The sequence below is a fragment of the Giraffa tippelskirchi genome, chromosome 5, assembly GCF_054371585.1.
Source record: "Giraffa tippelskirchi isolate mGirTip1 chromosome 5, T2T-mGirTip1v1.2.pri, whole genome shotgun sequence".
Taxonomy (NCBI): Eukaryota; Metazoa; Chordata; class Mammalia; order Artiodactyla; family Giraffidae; genus Giraffa; species Giraffa tippelskirchi.
This window is the reverse complement of record NC_137279.1, coordinates 52,145,574-52,161,294: the sequence shown is the minus strand read 5'-3', so window position 1 is coordinate 52,161,294 and position 15,721 is coordinate 52,145,574. Positions and strand designations below refer to the sequence as shown.

General features: G+C 50.3%; 1 protein-coding gene across 8 annotated transcripts in view; it reads right to left on the bottom strand.

Moving 5' to 3' along the window:
* Positions 1-15,137, bottom strand: part of TLR5 (toll like receptor 5) — a 32,171-nt gene extending 17,034 nt beyond the window's left edge. For 2 of the 8 annotated variants that reach the window (XM_081486155.1, XM_081486161.1), the window contains exons 1-5: positions 14,706-15,114; positions 14,006-14,357; positions 13,368-13,447; positions 9,997-10,107; positions 3,906-4,067 (exon numbers count right to left, since the gene is read on the bottom strand). The gene's annotated coding sequence lies outside the window, so the exon portion shown is untranslated. Of the gene's footprint in view, positions 1-3,905; positions 4,068-9,996; positions 10,108-12,915; positions 12,965-13,367; positions 13,448-14,005; positions 14,643-14,705 lie in introns of those variants that run through there. The other 6 variants (XM_081486156.1, XM_081486158.1, XR_014052545.1 and 3 more) reach the window with 6 other exon arrangements.
* Positions 15,138-15,721: the final 584 nt, after the last annotated feature.

Genomic DNA, 15,721 nt, shown 5'->3' with positions numbered 1-15,721 from the left:
ATCTGCTGATCTGTGGTCACTTCCCCTTGGTCAAAAAGGGATGGGCTCCTGGGGGAAGATGAACCTCTCAGTCCTTCATCCACTTCAGCTCCAAGTGAAGGTCCATCTTACCCCACAGTCCCTCCTTCCTGAGACGACCCATTTGAAATGCTGAGTTCTCTCCCACTCTCTCAGCACAACTCTCCCCCCCTTTCCAGGTATCCTGGGCCCTTCCTTCCACTAGGCTGACTCTCTGATGGCCTCCTGATTCCTCTCAAATCTTCCCTGCTCTTCATATGCATCTGCCCTTTCTGCCTCCCCATCATCCTACACCCCATGGACCTTCTCTTCCGACCCTCTGCCAACAACTTCAACCCGGATGCCTCCTCGCTGTACTCTCCCGTCTGTCTACACCGGCTGCCTGCCCGCTGCGTGTCTACATCTGGTGGCTATAGCTCTGTTGGGAGGAACCCCACTGGTGCCAACCCAAATGTGCAGAATCCAACCATGCTGTCACCCTCTCTCCCATCCCCAGGGGTGATTCCAAACCTCTGCTGGTTCCCCCGCCCATCCTGCCTGGCCTCAGCCCTCTCAAAAGCTGCTGAAACCTTGCTTCCTATTTCTAGGAGAAAAAGGCCTGGCTCTCTTTGTTTTTGTAAACTATTTTCTTTCTAAAAATTATTTATTATTTATGGCTGCACTGCTGATGGTGATTGCAGCCATGAAATTAAAAGACGCTTACTCCTTGGAAGGAAGGTTATGGCCAAGCTAGATAGCATATTTAAAAGCAGAGACATTACTTTGCCAACAAAAGTCTGTCTAGTCAAGGCTATGGTTTTTCCAGTAGTCATGTATGGATGTGAGAGTTGGACGGTGAAGAAAGCTGAGTGCCGAAGAATTGATGCTTTTGAACTGTGGTGTTGGAGAAGACTCTTGAGAGTCGCTTGGACTGCAAGGAGATCCAATCAATCCATCCTAAAGGAAATCAATCCTGGGTGTTCATTGGAAGGACTGATGTTGAAGCTGAAACTCCAATATTTGGCCACTTGATGTGAAGAGCTGACTCATTGGAAAAGACCTTAATGCTGGGTAGGATTGGGGGCAGGAGGAGAAGGGGACGACAGAGGATGAGATGGTTGGATGGCATCACCAACTCGATGGACATGGGTTTAGGTAGACTCCGGGAGTTGGTGATGGACAGAGAGGCCTGGCATGCTGCAATTCATGGGGTCACAAAGAGTCGGACACGACTGAGCGACTGAACTGAACTGATGGCTGCACTGGGTCTTCACTGCTGTGCACAGGCTTTCTCTAGTTGCGGCGAGTGGGGGCTACTCTTCGTTGTGGGGCATAGGCTTCTCACTGCAGTGGCTTCTCTTGTTGCGGAGCACAGGCTCTAAGGCACACAGGCTTCAGTAGTTGTGGTGCATGGGCTTAGCTGCTCCACGGCATGTGGGATCTGCCCAGACCAGGGATCAAACCCGTGCCTCCTGCATTGGCAGGAGGATTCTTATCTACTGAGCCACCAGGGAAGTCTTGACCTGGCATGTGCTGCAGCAAGGCCCACTGGAGGGCTCAAGGCCCGTCCTGGTAGGAGCACCATGCGAAGCCATGGGGAGGTGGGCTTTGGGGTGCGGAGAGCTTGCTGGGTCCGAAGCAGAGCCCGCTCAGGCTGATGCAGCCAGAAAGGGAGGCTCGCTTATGCACACCTGGGTGCAAAAGGTGCTCCACCGCCAGGCCCTGGCAGTTCATTCATGCAAACAAAAAGGAAAGCGTGCTCCCCACCCACCCATTTCCTCAGACCCATTACATGCCCAAGCAGAGACAGCAGCAGCTTCTGTGGGCATCATGGATTAACACAGCAGGGCAAAGCCTGGTAACTGATGATTGTTCTCTAAAGAGGAAGCAGAAAACCAGTGCAGAGGGTCTCTATGCGCTGGTGTGCCCTCAGGAGAATGGTTTACTGACTTGCTGGCACCTAGAGGTCTCCTTAGGGTCTGTTTGCATCTCTCTGTTGCATGACGCCTTGATACAAAGCTGGTCTAGTATGTGTAGCCCAGCAAGAAGCTTCCCTTTCATGTGTCGTGGGGTGGTAGGGGAGATCATGAGAGACTCAGTCAAATGCCTTGCTGCATTCCCAGGGCTGCTGGAAGCTGGTAACACTGTCAGGATGGAAATGAGCTGAGTCTGATACAACTTGCTGTTCTAGAACCCACGCATACCTGCAGGGGTTCCCACCACCTTCCCTCAGAGCTGCAGACCTGCGACCAGACCGCTTCTAGGAATTTGTCCACAACAGCTGTCAGGCTCACTACACACCTTGTGCTCGTGCTCAGTTGTGTCTGACTCTGTGACCCCATGGACTGTAGCCCGCCAGGCTCCTCTGTCCATGGGATTATCCTGGCAAGAATACTGGCGGCTGCTGCTAAGTCACGTTAGTCGTGTCCGACTCTGTGCGACCCCACAGATGGCAGCCCACCATGCTCCTCTGTCCCTGGGATTCTCCAGGCAAGAATACTGGAGTGGGTTGCCATTTCCTTCTCCAGGAGATCTTCCCCCTCAAGAATTGAACCTGTGTCTCCTGTGTCTCCTGCATTGGCAGGCAGATTCTTTACTACTGAGCCACCTGGGAAGCCCTCAAGCTTACTGGTTTGTAGCTTATCTTGTAAATATCTGCTGAACGAATGAATTTGTCACATCCTGCCTCTGTATCCTCCTCTCTCTTCATGACCCGTAGGGCCAGCTACCAGGGTGCTGAGGACATGTCTGCACTCTGGGTCCCTCAGATGGGCTGGTCCAGGTGGGGGGAAGCTGGGACCCTTTGGAGCAGCCCCATCTCATCTGCTCTCTCCCATCCTACCTGAGAGTGGTTAGATGTGCTTACAATAACCTCTGAAAGGGAGCATGCCCTTCCTTCTTCTTCCACATCTGGACATAGCTTGAAATATCCTCTTGGGCATCTATAGCATTTCCTCCACATTCAGAGCACTTGGGGCTGTAGTCTTTCTGACTCATCAAACACTGTGCACTGTTCATCTTTGGTTGTGGATCCTTATTTCCATCTTCAGTACATACGAAACTCTAATGAGGTGGGTAAAGTCAGATCAGCTTCCTTAATCCCCCACTGAAAGAAGCCTCAAGTACATCAGAGCAGATGGTGGCTAGTCCTGTGAAGTTCATCTCAGGACACCACCACCAGAATCGATTCCCCTCACTTCCAGCTGTTTGTGTTGCTGCTGCCTCTTGTCCAGGCTGCTGCAGTGACCAACCCCCTACCCACCCCCACAGCAAGTCTTACCCCCAAACCTGCATCTCTCACTCAGCTACACAAGGAAGCTTGTAGGAGGCACGGCTCTGACCAGAAACCTTCTGGTTCCTCCTGCCCACAATGATCCAACTCTTCAGGGGGCAAGGCTCCACATGGACTCTAATCTATTCCTGGAATGGCTGATTAGAGGGGTCCCTTAGTGCCTGAACCCTCTCATTAGCCAGAGGGGGAAACTCCAGACAATCTACCTTCTGGCTTTTCTAGTCTTGCCTGAGCTCCGGGGATAACTCCCCTTCTCCCAGTGTGGCCTCCATTCAACTTCTCTGCTTCTAGTGATCCTGGGCTTGGGGTGCTTGTCCCCGTCTCATCTGTTTGCCCAACCCCAACTCACCCCTCACAGTCTACCCCAGAGGCCAACTCTTCCTTGAAACGGTTCTCATATTCCCACAAGTGCTTTATCACCTGCCCTGGTTCTGTGTACGTGTCCATGATGGCATTTTCATCACCTCATTCCTCCTCCAGCTTGCCCATCTCCTGAGTGTAAGGACCCAGTTTTGCTCAAGCAGTACCCCCGAGGCACACAGCACAACTGAAACATCCGGTGAGCTGTTTCCCATTTATATTCTGAAGGAGGGTGATTTTCATCAGGAGTACTTACCTCCAGTCCCAGCACAAGGGGCTTCTGGTGTGTTCTTATTCTAGAGACATGAAGTCCCTCATTGTTTAAAGGCTTCAGTTCCTAAGACTCTGGGAACCTCCTTGCCGTGAAGATGATGGTCAGTGTTTTTCTGGTGAATTAGGAGAAAGAGTTTTTGCTTTCCTAAGGGAGAACAGGAAAGCTAATTAGGAGGAAGAAGCAGCAAACATTACAGAGATGGTTTTTTATGCCACACAGCGATTTTTATCTGTAGGGGAATTCAAAATGTTAAGTGCGTCTCCGATTAAGTGGAATTTTAATTGGGGAAGATCAAAACCCTTTTGTAAACTGAGGCATGTGGAACATCGGAGCAGAAGGGACCTGGAGAAATCTCAAGTCCAGTCTCTGGGTCAAGGGGTCAGGCGGGGAGGCTTTCTCCCTTGTCATTCTGTGGAGGGAATTCCACGCTTTCACAATCCACTCCATCTTTATTGTCATGGTGGTGGGGAGGAAATGCCTTCCCTGGACACAGATGTCCCCCTCAAGACATTTCTGTGGTCATTTGCCAGGGGCTCACACAAAGGATGATGATGGTCCATCATCTACTCCACAGTGAGCAGAGAGCTTGCGGGTTTCTAGGGAAAAACTCGGTTTGCCATCAGAGTTTGATGTTTCTAAGCAGTACAACTAGGTAAATTATGGCTGAGCTAGGAGACGTTGGGCAATTATTGAGTCTCAGATTTAGGATGAGATAGGCCCTGAAAGTTAAGGATGCCATATAGCTCTTTTCACTATTTTATAGATGAGTAAACTGTGGCTCAGAGGTTAAGTACGTGCTGAAGGTCACATAACCGTCGCATTGCAGAGCTAGGATTTGAATCCAGCTATAAACTTGTCATTTTGATCTTCAAAAAATAAAAATTGTGGACACTGCAAAAGAGATACAGAGCCTCCAAAGATGATTTGCATATGAATCACCCAGAGATCTTGCTGAAGTGCAGATTCTGACTCAAGCTGGTCTGGGGGAGGACCTGAGATTCTGCATTTCTAACAAGCCTCCAGGTAATACTGACGCTGCTAGTTCAGTGACCATGATCTGAGCGCTAAGGACTTGAGACATCTATTATGGGCCTCACTGCTCACTACTCAGGCCGCCTCAACCCCCCTGGGAACAATGTAAGACCAGGATGCTGCGTGATCACTTTTGAGATGGGGGATCATACATTCACTCCCAATTCTTCTCAGTCCTGAAGACTGAAGCATCGGATGGTTGCTCTAGGAGGGTTATTTGACGTTTCAGAGGGAGGGGAGCTGGGCACGTCACATCATTTTACTTGGAGCTGAGGAAACGACTTAGGAACTAAGCAACAACAACGAGGAAACAGGAGAGCTTGGGTACCCTTTCTCTGGCTCCAGCACAGGCGCCTCTCCTGGAGACCAGCAGGGGGCGCACAAACGGCGGAGACCGAGGCAGGAGCCCTCTGAGGACCTCCGGAAAGTCTGGGCGGAGGGATGTGGAGACCACAATGGCTCTGAACTGAGCCCTGCGGAGAAGTTCCTATTGCTTGCTTACGCTTAGAGAGCATGCAAACGCTCCTGGCAGGCTGGCCATTCCTGGAGCACAGGGAGAGGAGGCTGCGACTGAATTTCAAAACAAGAGTGTGATGTATTTTCTTTCCTAGGAAGCACCTTAGAAGGAATTATCCACCCTCACCCCCACCCCCACATCCTTTGAGGTTCTGAATCTGTTGGGCAGTGTACACAATTTTGATTTGCGGGGAAAGGTCAAAATGACAGCTAAGTGTGTATCTGGATTCAAATCCTAGCTCCACAATTTAATAGATGTGTGACCTCGAGGAAGTGCTTAACTTCTCTGAGCACCAACTTAATCATCTATACAATGGCAACAATAATAGTTTCTCCTTCCCCAGGGAAGCATATTCAGCGGCTTCTGAGGAAACTCTAGTGCCCACATGGAGAACCAGTTATTGATGCATAATCCTCTAATATTTCTTGCTTCTTTAGTAGACAGACACCATTTATCCAACTGCACTTCACCAAAAATGTATTCCTTTTGGAAACCACTCAAGGGAAACAGGAAGAGAAGGAAACAGAATTTCTCAATACACTGGCGTGATTTGGTGTTTCTCTTCTGCACTCATGGGAAATTAATGCAAAAGCTTTCCTTATTGTCTTTACTACCTCCAGATGGGGGTCCCCACAAACCAAAACAAAACCAGCACCATCCAGAGGCACTTAGAGTCTGAAGACAGGATGAAAACCAAAATGGTTCAGGTACGAAACGGCTTCTCTGCTGTCTGCTCATTATAAACTCTTTAGCACTCAGTTTTAAAGCACCTGACTGCAAGAAATAATTCCATCTGAGCAGTTATTAAAACCTAACAACTAGCATGACACATCTAAAAATCTTTGGGAAAAGACAGCTCACCAAGGCATTGACTTCCCTGGTGGCTCAGAGGGTAAAGAGTCTGCCTGCAATACAGGAGACTCGGGCTCAATCCTTGGGTCAGGAAGATCCCCTGGAGGAGGGAATGGCAACCCACTCATTGTTGCCTGGAGAATTCCATGGACAGAGGAGCCTGGCGGGCTACAGTCCATGGGGTTGCAAAGAGTCTGACATGTAACACTTACCGACATAGTTGCCTGTGTTCCTCAGGCAGCACCAACATTCTCAATTAGAAAATTAACATAAAAGACTGACAGTATCCCTGAATGCAACTCAGCTAAACTCCGCGTGTTCATGGGCAAAATAAATTGCCAAGAAAGATAGGCAGCTGCAAGGTCAGGAGCCTGAGCAGAGGGTGAGCTGGGAAGTCTGATAATGCATCCCCTGAAAGTAATGACACAGACAAGAGCAGCAAAAATCATTTGGATTGTGATGTAAATTGGAAGCAGTTGGGGAGAGGCATGGTGAAGAGAAACCTTATTAAACTATGATCCCTTAGACACAGAGGATGGAAATGTGAGGAGAGGGTACAAAACACTTGAGAACTGTGCGGGGAGGGATGAGCAGGCTGTGCTGGGTTAACAAAAGCATCATGAGAAACCTCCCCGGGCTTGTAGAATCAAGCCTGCTCTGCAGCTGATGGAGACACCCCCTGGGCAGAGATACGGGAAGGGAGGAGGGAGTTGGGCCAGGCAGAGGGGACCCCCATCTCTGAGCCTGCCAGGTGCAGAGGAAGAAGGATGAGTTCACTGGTGGTGCCCCAAAACTGTGAGCAGGACAGGCAGGGCTGGGAAACACACCCCTGTTATAAGGACACATTCTTGCCATGTGCCCAGCATCCAGGGACCTCAGGGAGGTCCGTGGAGTGTGGAAACAGCCTGGACCAGATGCCCGAGGTGGGCTGTGTTCCACGCTGAATGAGGGTGGAGTCAGCAAGAAACTGGGCTCCTCTGCCCTGTGGGTGATTCTTTAAGAGATGCATGAGATCAGTGAGCTGGGATCACTGGGTAAGAGCTCTGGGCTGGGAGAGGGGAAAGCTGGTTTCTAGCTCCGCTTTGGCCATCACCTGGGCATCCTTGACAAGTTTAACTTTCCTTGTCCTGTTTTTGTATGTGTTCGATGGCCAGTTTGAACTAGAAGCATTTTCATAGCCTGGAAACCTTCAAATTATCTAATGAGATTTGCTGAGTGTCATGACAGCCATCACAGACCAGGACACAATCACCTCCCCTATTTTTTGGCGAATTTTTGAATCTATTATAGACAATCTTGAAAATATCTATGGAAAATAATGGTCTTGTGAAAGTCACTCAGTCGTGTCCGACTCTTTGCAACCCCAAAGACTATACAGTCCATGGAATTCTCCAGGCCAGAATACAGGAGTGGGTGGCCTTTCCCTCCTCCAGGGGATCTTCCCAACCCAGGGATCAAACCTAGGTCTCCCACATTGCAGGTGGAATCTTTACCAGCTGGGCCACAAGGGATGTACCAATAAAATGGATAAATAAAATGGATTTACATGTATCAAGGGGCTTCCCAGGTGGTGCTAGCGGTAAAGAGCCCACCTACCAATGCAGAAGATAAGACACACGAGCTGTGGGTTTGATCCCTGGGTTGGGAAGATCTCCTGGAGGAGGCATGGCAACCCACTCCAGTATTCTTGCCTGGAGAATCCCATGGACAGAGGAGCCTGGCGGACTACACTCTATGGGGTCCCAAAGAGTTGGACACGACTGAAGTGACTTAGCAGGCACACACGTATATCCTGGCCTCAAATAGCAACTTTTTCCTACCTAGAAATTTACTTTCAGAGGGGACTGCTCCTGTGGCTAGATCATCTTTTAAGAGTAGAAAACTTTCCACCCTCCATGTATTTCCACCTTTCCCTGCCCACTTCCATCCTCTATGGTCTCCTGACATCACTGCCCCAGGCTAGGTATGTAACAGGACTGTACTCAGAAGTAACTTGCAGAATCTTCTGCTTTCATTTCCCAAACAGGGACTTAGGTCCAGGACACAGAGGCTTTTCCAGGAGGTCTTGAGAGGAGTGAAGTTGAAGGGGCAAAGCAGGGAGGTCGGAAGAAACAGGAAAGGAAGAGAGGTCTGGGGGTCCCGGGAGGACAGGACTTTGGCAAGCCCCTAGAGTCTGGCTGTGCAGCCCAGAAGGAGCAGGGACCACCAGGGAGGCGGGGTCAGCAGCCTTCTCAGTGGTAACCTGAGTGGATCAGACTGGTGAGCAGGATCCCCCACAACCCCACGCTGAGCTCTCAACACTGCATAAGATCTGGAAATCAGGACACCACCCTGGGGTGTTTTCTATTCTTGCCAGCCTGGTGAGACAAAGGCTGCAAACTAATATTAAGTTGATCTCTACAAAATAAAAGGCGGGGCAGTATTTCTCGCACACCTGAGCATGTTACTGATTCATACTTGCAAACCTTTTGTGTGTTGAGAAAGAAAATAAAGTTAGCCTTGGAACACTCCAGAACCAGTTAAGTCTCTGACCATGAACCTCAGAACACAGAAACTTGGGCTGAAAGTGGTTTTCCATCTTGCCTTCATTATGAAAAGTGAAAGTGAAGTTGCTTAGTCGTGTCCAACTCTTCGCAACCCCATGGACTGTAACCTATCAGGCTCCTCCGACCATGGGATTTTCCAGGCAAGAATGCTGGAGTGGGTTGCCATTTCCTTCTCCAGGGGATCTTGCTGACCCAGGGATTGAACCCAGGTCTCCTGCACTGCAGGCAGATGCTTTACCATCTGAGCCACCAGGGAAGCCCAAAATGGTCCACATCAGGTTCCTGTTGAGGTATGGCAGAAACCAACACAATATTGTAAAGCACTTAAAAGTGAAAGTGAAAGTCACTCAGTTATGTCCCACTCTTTGCAACCCCATGGACTATATAGTCCATGGAATTCTCCAGGCCAAAATACTGGAGTAGCTAGCCTTTCCCTTCTCCAGGGGATCTTCCCAACCCAGGGATCGAACCCAGGTCTCCCATATTGCAGGCGGATTCATTATGGCCTTCATTATGGCCACCTTCAAATGCTGGCTCAGTTGCCCTGTCTACAGAATACAGTGGTTATGAGGATTCAATGAGATGACACATATAGGTCAAATTTCTGGGTCCTTGGCAGTGTCCTGTACGTGGTAGCTATTTATTGATGATTAAATTATTTATGACTAGTAAAGCTAGTCTAACCTGCAAAGAATAGATAGATAAACGGGTTTGGTGACCTTGGATAAGTCATGCTGTCAGCAGTATCACGACTAAGAATTCTGCAATAAAGCTGGAATCACAAACATCCATCTACAGTAAAGCATGAGCTGCTCACCCTGAATTAATGTAGTAGCTTAAGTACACAGACCCTGAAGCCAGACACACCCAGTTGGAACCCTGCTTCCCTCTCACCACTGTGTCATTGGGTGAGCTTCCTGGGCCTCATTTTTGTCATCAGAAAAATGAGAATAATAACAAGACCTATCTTACAGGGACTCAGAACAATGTCTGGCTCAGAGTAAATGCTATTTCTGTGTCTGCTATTATTACTGGTGTCATGAATTTGTGCACAGTCAAGGAGAAAACATCTGGCCTGCACCATTATGAAGCAAAGTCAAGTTTGAGGCACTTGAGATGAGTTTACCATGGGTCAGGGAGGTGAGGACCAACTGCTTCCAGGTTGCAACATCGTCTCCTTGGATTTGGCAGGACCATGGCTTGGGAAGTTTCCCCAAATGAGAGCTCTATGGGGCAACTGTTGGGGAGCAAGGTTAAATGAAACACAACCAATGCGAACAGGGCAATTCATCCATATTCCTTAGCATACATGGGCTCTTCCCTCCTGCATGGTGGTTAGATCTCTTACAAAACAAACAAAACTATCCTCTCTTGACATGACCACTCCCCACTTCCTGCTGAGAAAAAATCTATCCTTTTGCCGTGGCCAAATTCCAGAGATGTGAGGTCTGAAGACTCCACACAATGTTTCCACTGCCCATTAACCAGCCTCTTTTGACCCCATGAGATCTGGCTTTCCCATGGGAGTGCCGCTCTCAAAGCTCGCCTCCTTCTCATCTGTTTTTGTCTGAATCTCCGTTCTTTTTGGCACAGACAGCTTTGGCCACACATCTCTTCTTGAACTATCTCCTCCCTTGGCTTCTTTGATTTTCTTCTCTCTTTCTGTTTTCCACCAGTTCCTCTCTCCCACCACCACCCCCAGAATGTAGGTTCTCCCCAAGACCTCAGCTTAGCTTCTTCCTGTAGTGATTGCATTTGCTTTCACAAGCTGGACCATCCTATCTGAGCTCCCGTCACCTCTCTCTAACCCTGACCACAACTGCACTCAAAGTGCACATTTCCACTGATTAAAGGACATCCCCACTTGGGCATCCTGCAATAACGTTAGATGCAATAATGCCCCAAGGTGACTTAACAATATTTTGGATTTTGAAAATCCTCCAGAAAATAGAAACATTTTTTCATGGCACTCAGAGGCATGGAGCGGATCTTCCCTGAGTCCATTTCCCCCTGCCTCGCAGGATTATAAGCCAACCTTCTCTTTTCCTTCTTCATATTTCTCATCACCAAGTCTTACTTTTTTCCTTTCAAACGTCTCTCATGTTGTCCTTGCTTTTACAATTCCAACCAATGGAAACGGCATAAACAGACATTGGATGGATGGTTCGGCTTTCTATCCAATGCCTGTTTATTGGGCACTCTCTCCCAGGAAAGCTGTTAGCTGAGGGGGCTTCATCATGGACAAACCCAGCCCAAATGACCTGGGAGCTAAGGGTCAGGAGCAGGAGGCAGCCACAAGAGGGCATGATGCTATGCGAGGATGTGCTGGCAGGGCAGGGAGGCCCAGAGGAGGACGTGCAACCCAGCCTGAGGGGCCTCTACACTCAGGGGATCCAGACGCTGAGTGCTATGGATGGGGAAGGGTAAGCTCACGATAGCAGTGGGCCTTCCTGGCAAAGGCTGTCAAACAACAGAGACAGGGGAGAGGGGGAGCCCGTGTCTGCTGTGATCCAACTGGTTCATAAGATTGAAGTGTAAGTTCAAGCTGTGAACTGGTAGGAGGGGAGGCTGGAGAGGATACCCTGGGGCCAGATCAAGAAGGATGTTGCAGAATGGATGTTGCAAGAATGGACGTTGTCCATTCTGAGGCAGTGGTGGTGGTGGTTTAGTCACTAAGTCGTGTCTGACTCTTGTGATTCCATGTACTGTAGTCCACCAGGCTCCTCTGTCCATGGGGATTCTTCAGGCAAGAATACTGGAGTGGGTTGTCATTCCCTTCTCCAGGGGATCTTCCCAGGGCTGCTAAGGGCTTTGAGTACTGCCACTTCATTAAACCCAAATTCCTCCACCAAGCTTATCCAGTCTTTAAATTCCCAATAATAGCACTTAACCCACAACTAAGTGAGGTGCTTCATGGTCCCCACATATGGCTGAATTTCAACCAGGAATCATTTACTGAGTGCTGCCTGCTATGTGCCAGACCCTAAGAGGACTGCTAGATGAGTAAGACACAGCCTGGCCTCAGCTGGTGGGGCAAAACCCCTCAAGCCAACTGGGCAACACAGGGTGTGTGGGCTGCAGTAGATGTTTGGTCATGGGGCAGTTGAGGGGAAGGAGGAACCCTCCGACTCTGCCTGAAGACCAGGGGAGCGGCCAGCCAGGGAAGTCTTCCTTGGGAACGGTGCTATTTGAGATGCTTCCTAAAAACCAGAGGATTCTGGAGACTTCCCTGATGGGAAATGTGTGTGTGTGTACATGAAAAGAATATACGAATGGAGAAGAGGGACTAGCTTGGTGGTTCAGTGGTTAAGACTCTGAGCATCCGACGCAAAGGATGCGAGTTCGATCCCTGGTTGGGGAAATAAGATCCCACATGCCATGCTGTGGCCAAAGAAAAGAACCAAAAATAGCCCCCCCCCCCCCCCGCAGAAAAAACAGAGGATTCCCCAACAGAGAGAATCCTGGGCACAGGCCAACAAGTGCAAGGAGAGAGGCATACAGAAGAGGTCTGGGCAGAATGGCATGAGAGGTCAGTGTGGCAGAGGGCACTTGACAGTGGCAGGAGCCGGAGCCGGGAAGGAAGGCAGAGAATGTGGACTGCATGGGGGAGGGGAGAGAGAGTGCCTTTGCTTATTCTGAGCTTCAGGGGCTTTTCCCCCTTTGCCTTGCCTGGTGCCTGACCGTTGTTTCTAAATGCAGCTGAAGACTAATTAGCTCCCGGAGCCTCTCTGTCTTTTCCAGACCACACGGGCTATCTTCTTTGAACCAGCAGACCATGCCACACAATTGCACTTGATTGCTCTCTGTTACACAGGTGCTGGTTTCTCTCCGCCCCTGAATCTGGAAGCTTCTAAACGGCAGGAACATTCATTCCCTCAACCAACTTGAGTTGGTCCGATAGAGCTGAGCACACTGGAGGTCATAGCCCCCATATTGGGGAAGGCACTGCAAAAACAGAACTGGGAATTCCCAAAGCTTGAGACCTGGCTGAAGATTTCCATCTGCTTTCTGCATTCTTTCCCACAAAAAAAAAAGGGAAACAAACCTAGTGGATTCAGTCATTTCACATTCCAGTGTTTTCTTGCTCTCCGAGTCTGTGAGCAGGAATAGACAAACAGGCCTATTTTGATTTCAGCACTCAGCAACCCAAACTTCCGGAGACAGGGGAATAAACAAAGAAAGCTCTGGAATACAACTTCCAAGGAAGCCTTGCCTCCTTAGAAACAAACCCCCGAAGCTGGCAGGGATGGCTCTGCATTCAAACCACAGACTGTAAAAGATTCTCAATCTACTCAGAGCTCTAATACCCGAGGGAATGGATGATTCTGCGAAGTCATTTAGAACAGAGGCACCAGAAGGCTGATATGCAGGGGTGTGGTCAGAGGGATTGTTAAAATACACTCAGTAACTAGCGTTGGCCTGGTTCCCTCCTCTGGGAACCCTCTGGAATGTCCCCGCAATCCCACAACTCAGGGAACAGCATCAAGCACCACAGACCTTCTCCCAGGTTCCTCTTCCAAGGTTTCCTTTCTGATGGGCTGTGCCTGGCACAACGGGAAGCTGCTGGTCACTGCCTTCTATCCACAAGAACAAGGGTGAAGTGAGTCTGAGAGTGTAGGAGTCCTTGGACAGATTGGTCAATGATCAGCCTGGCTGAGTAAATGCTGGGAGAAATGATCGAACGGCACACACTTGGCCAGGGCCTGGCTGCTCCCCGGGGCAGCTCTTCAACATCAGTGTGTGATCACTATCAACCTCTTCCAGGCACTGAGCAAGAGGACAGCATCCCAGACGCACCTGACGACATCATATGGGTCATTGCTCAGCAAGAGCACTTATCTGAAGGACACTGGGATTACCTGCTTGCTTGTGGGTCCAGGTGCTGGACAGGTGTTCGAAACACCAGGTGACTACACAGCTAGCCCACTGCAAGGGAAAGCCCCCGCCATCAATTCCCACCCAACACGGCCTCAGCGGACTTCCTGGGACAACACCCCTCACCCCATGACAATCCACTAACCCCGTCCTTACCCCTTAAAAAAATATCATTCCATCTGTGGAATATCACTCCATCCAAGAGTGTTGCCACTATGCTCTTATCTTCTCAAGCAGATCTTTTATTTTAATCTATTTACCTCAGAGTCTTTGCCAGGTTGCTCTACCTGGTGTTATGGGGGTGGAGATGTGGGGGTTCAAGGCCTTTTGTTGAGCAGCTCAGTAACTTTCTGGGATTTCCACTGGTCCTGCTGAAGGTGGCTGTTTCCCTTTTCCAAGGAAGAGAGTGAAGCCACCTGCCCTTCTCAGGGTGGGGACGAAAGTGAAAAGGAGAAAGTCTGATAGCACTGTTCCAAGATGGAGGTGCAGTGACTTCCTCACAGCCAAAGTTTCCAGAGTCCCGCTGGCAAGGTATCCACGTGCTCCCCCTTTCTTCCTTCCCCCAGGGATGCCCCTCGAGAAGCCAAGAGCGAGGTCCAGGGAATGGGTGCCCTGGACGCAGGAGGAGAGCTGTAAACAATTCAGGACACCTCTGCCAGTGGAAGAGGCGCCCGGTGGTCACAGGTGGCTGGCTCCCCGTCCCCTTGGGGCTCCGGGCCCCCGCCCCGTCCCTGCCGGGGGCCAGCAGCCCTGGCCTGCCCTCGTCAGCTGCAGAGCTCTCACCTCCGAGGAAGTCTGCCCGCGCCTCGCGCACCTCGGCTCGCTCCTTGCAGTCGCAGAAGCTGAGCCCCACGCGGGGGCCCGGAAGACCTCGCCGGCCCCGCCCCCACAAGCCCCGCCCACCAGGCCTGCTGAGGCCCCGCCCCCGGCCCCCCGCCCCGCCCGCTCAGCCCAGGTAACCTCTTTGTTCTCTCTGGCGAGCGGCCCTCCTGCTCCAATCTTGAGGCTCCTCGGATGTGTGCCGCAGACCCTGCGGCGGCGGGGATAGGCGAAAGTGTCTGTTTGATGAGGAAGAATATAGCGGACCCAAGGACTTGAGGGGTCGGGAGGGAGGGACGCGGGTGCCCGGTGCATGGGGCGCCCTGGATCCCGGGAGAGGGGCCGCCTATAAGGGCTGCGGGCGTCCAGGGCTGGGAGACCCGCAGAGCTGCCACCTCTGTAGACTCCCAGAATGTCCCTCGAGATCCTCCAAGGCAGGTTTCGCTTCCCTTTCTCTTCCCATCGCACTGGGGAGGAGCCCAGTCCCGAGGAACTGGAGAAGTGATTCGAAGACACAGCCAGAAGCTGGCAAGACAGGAACACCATGCCCTCTGACTCCGGATGCAGTGCTCCTTCTATGGAGCCAAACCTCGGGCTAAAAGCGGAACATTTTGATACATTTCAGCCAGCGAGTGCCAGCTGGGAGCTGGCGTGATTTTTTTTTTCTTTCTTTTTTTTTTTTTAATAAATTTATTTATTTTAGTTGGGGGCTAATTACTTTACAATATTGTAGTGGTTTTTGCCATACATTGACATGAATCAGCCATGGGTTTACATGTGTTCCCCATCCTGAACCCCCCTCCCACCTCCCTCCCCATCCCATCCCTCTGGGTCATCCCATTGCCCCAGCCCTGAGCATTTGTCTCATGCATGGAACCTGGAATGGTGTTCTGTTTCACATATGATACTATACATGTTTCAATGCTATTCTCCCAGAACGTCCCACCATCACCTTCTCCCTCAGAGTCCATAAGACTGTTCTATGCATCTGTGTCTCTTATTCTGTCTCGCATGCGTGATTTGAGGAAGGAAGCCCGGGGTTGTCCGAAGAACCCAGGAGAAGACAGACCCTTTCTGTCCTATGAGAGCAGTGATTCTTCTCTCTTCTTTGCCCTCATCTCCTCTGGGGCTAGAGTTTGCAGGGTAATAAGAAATAA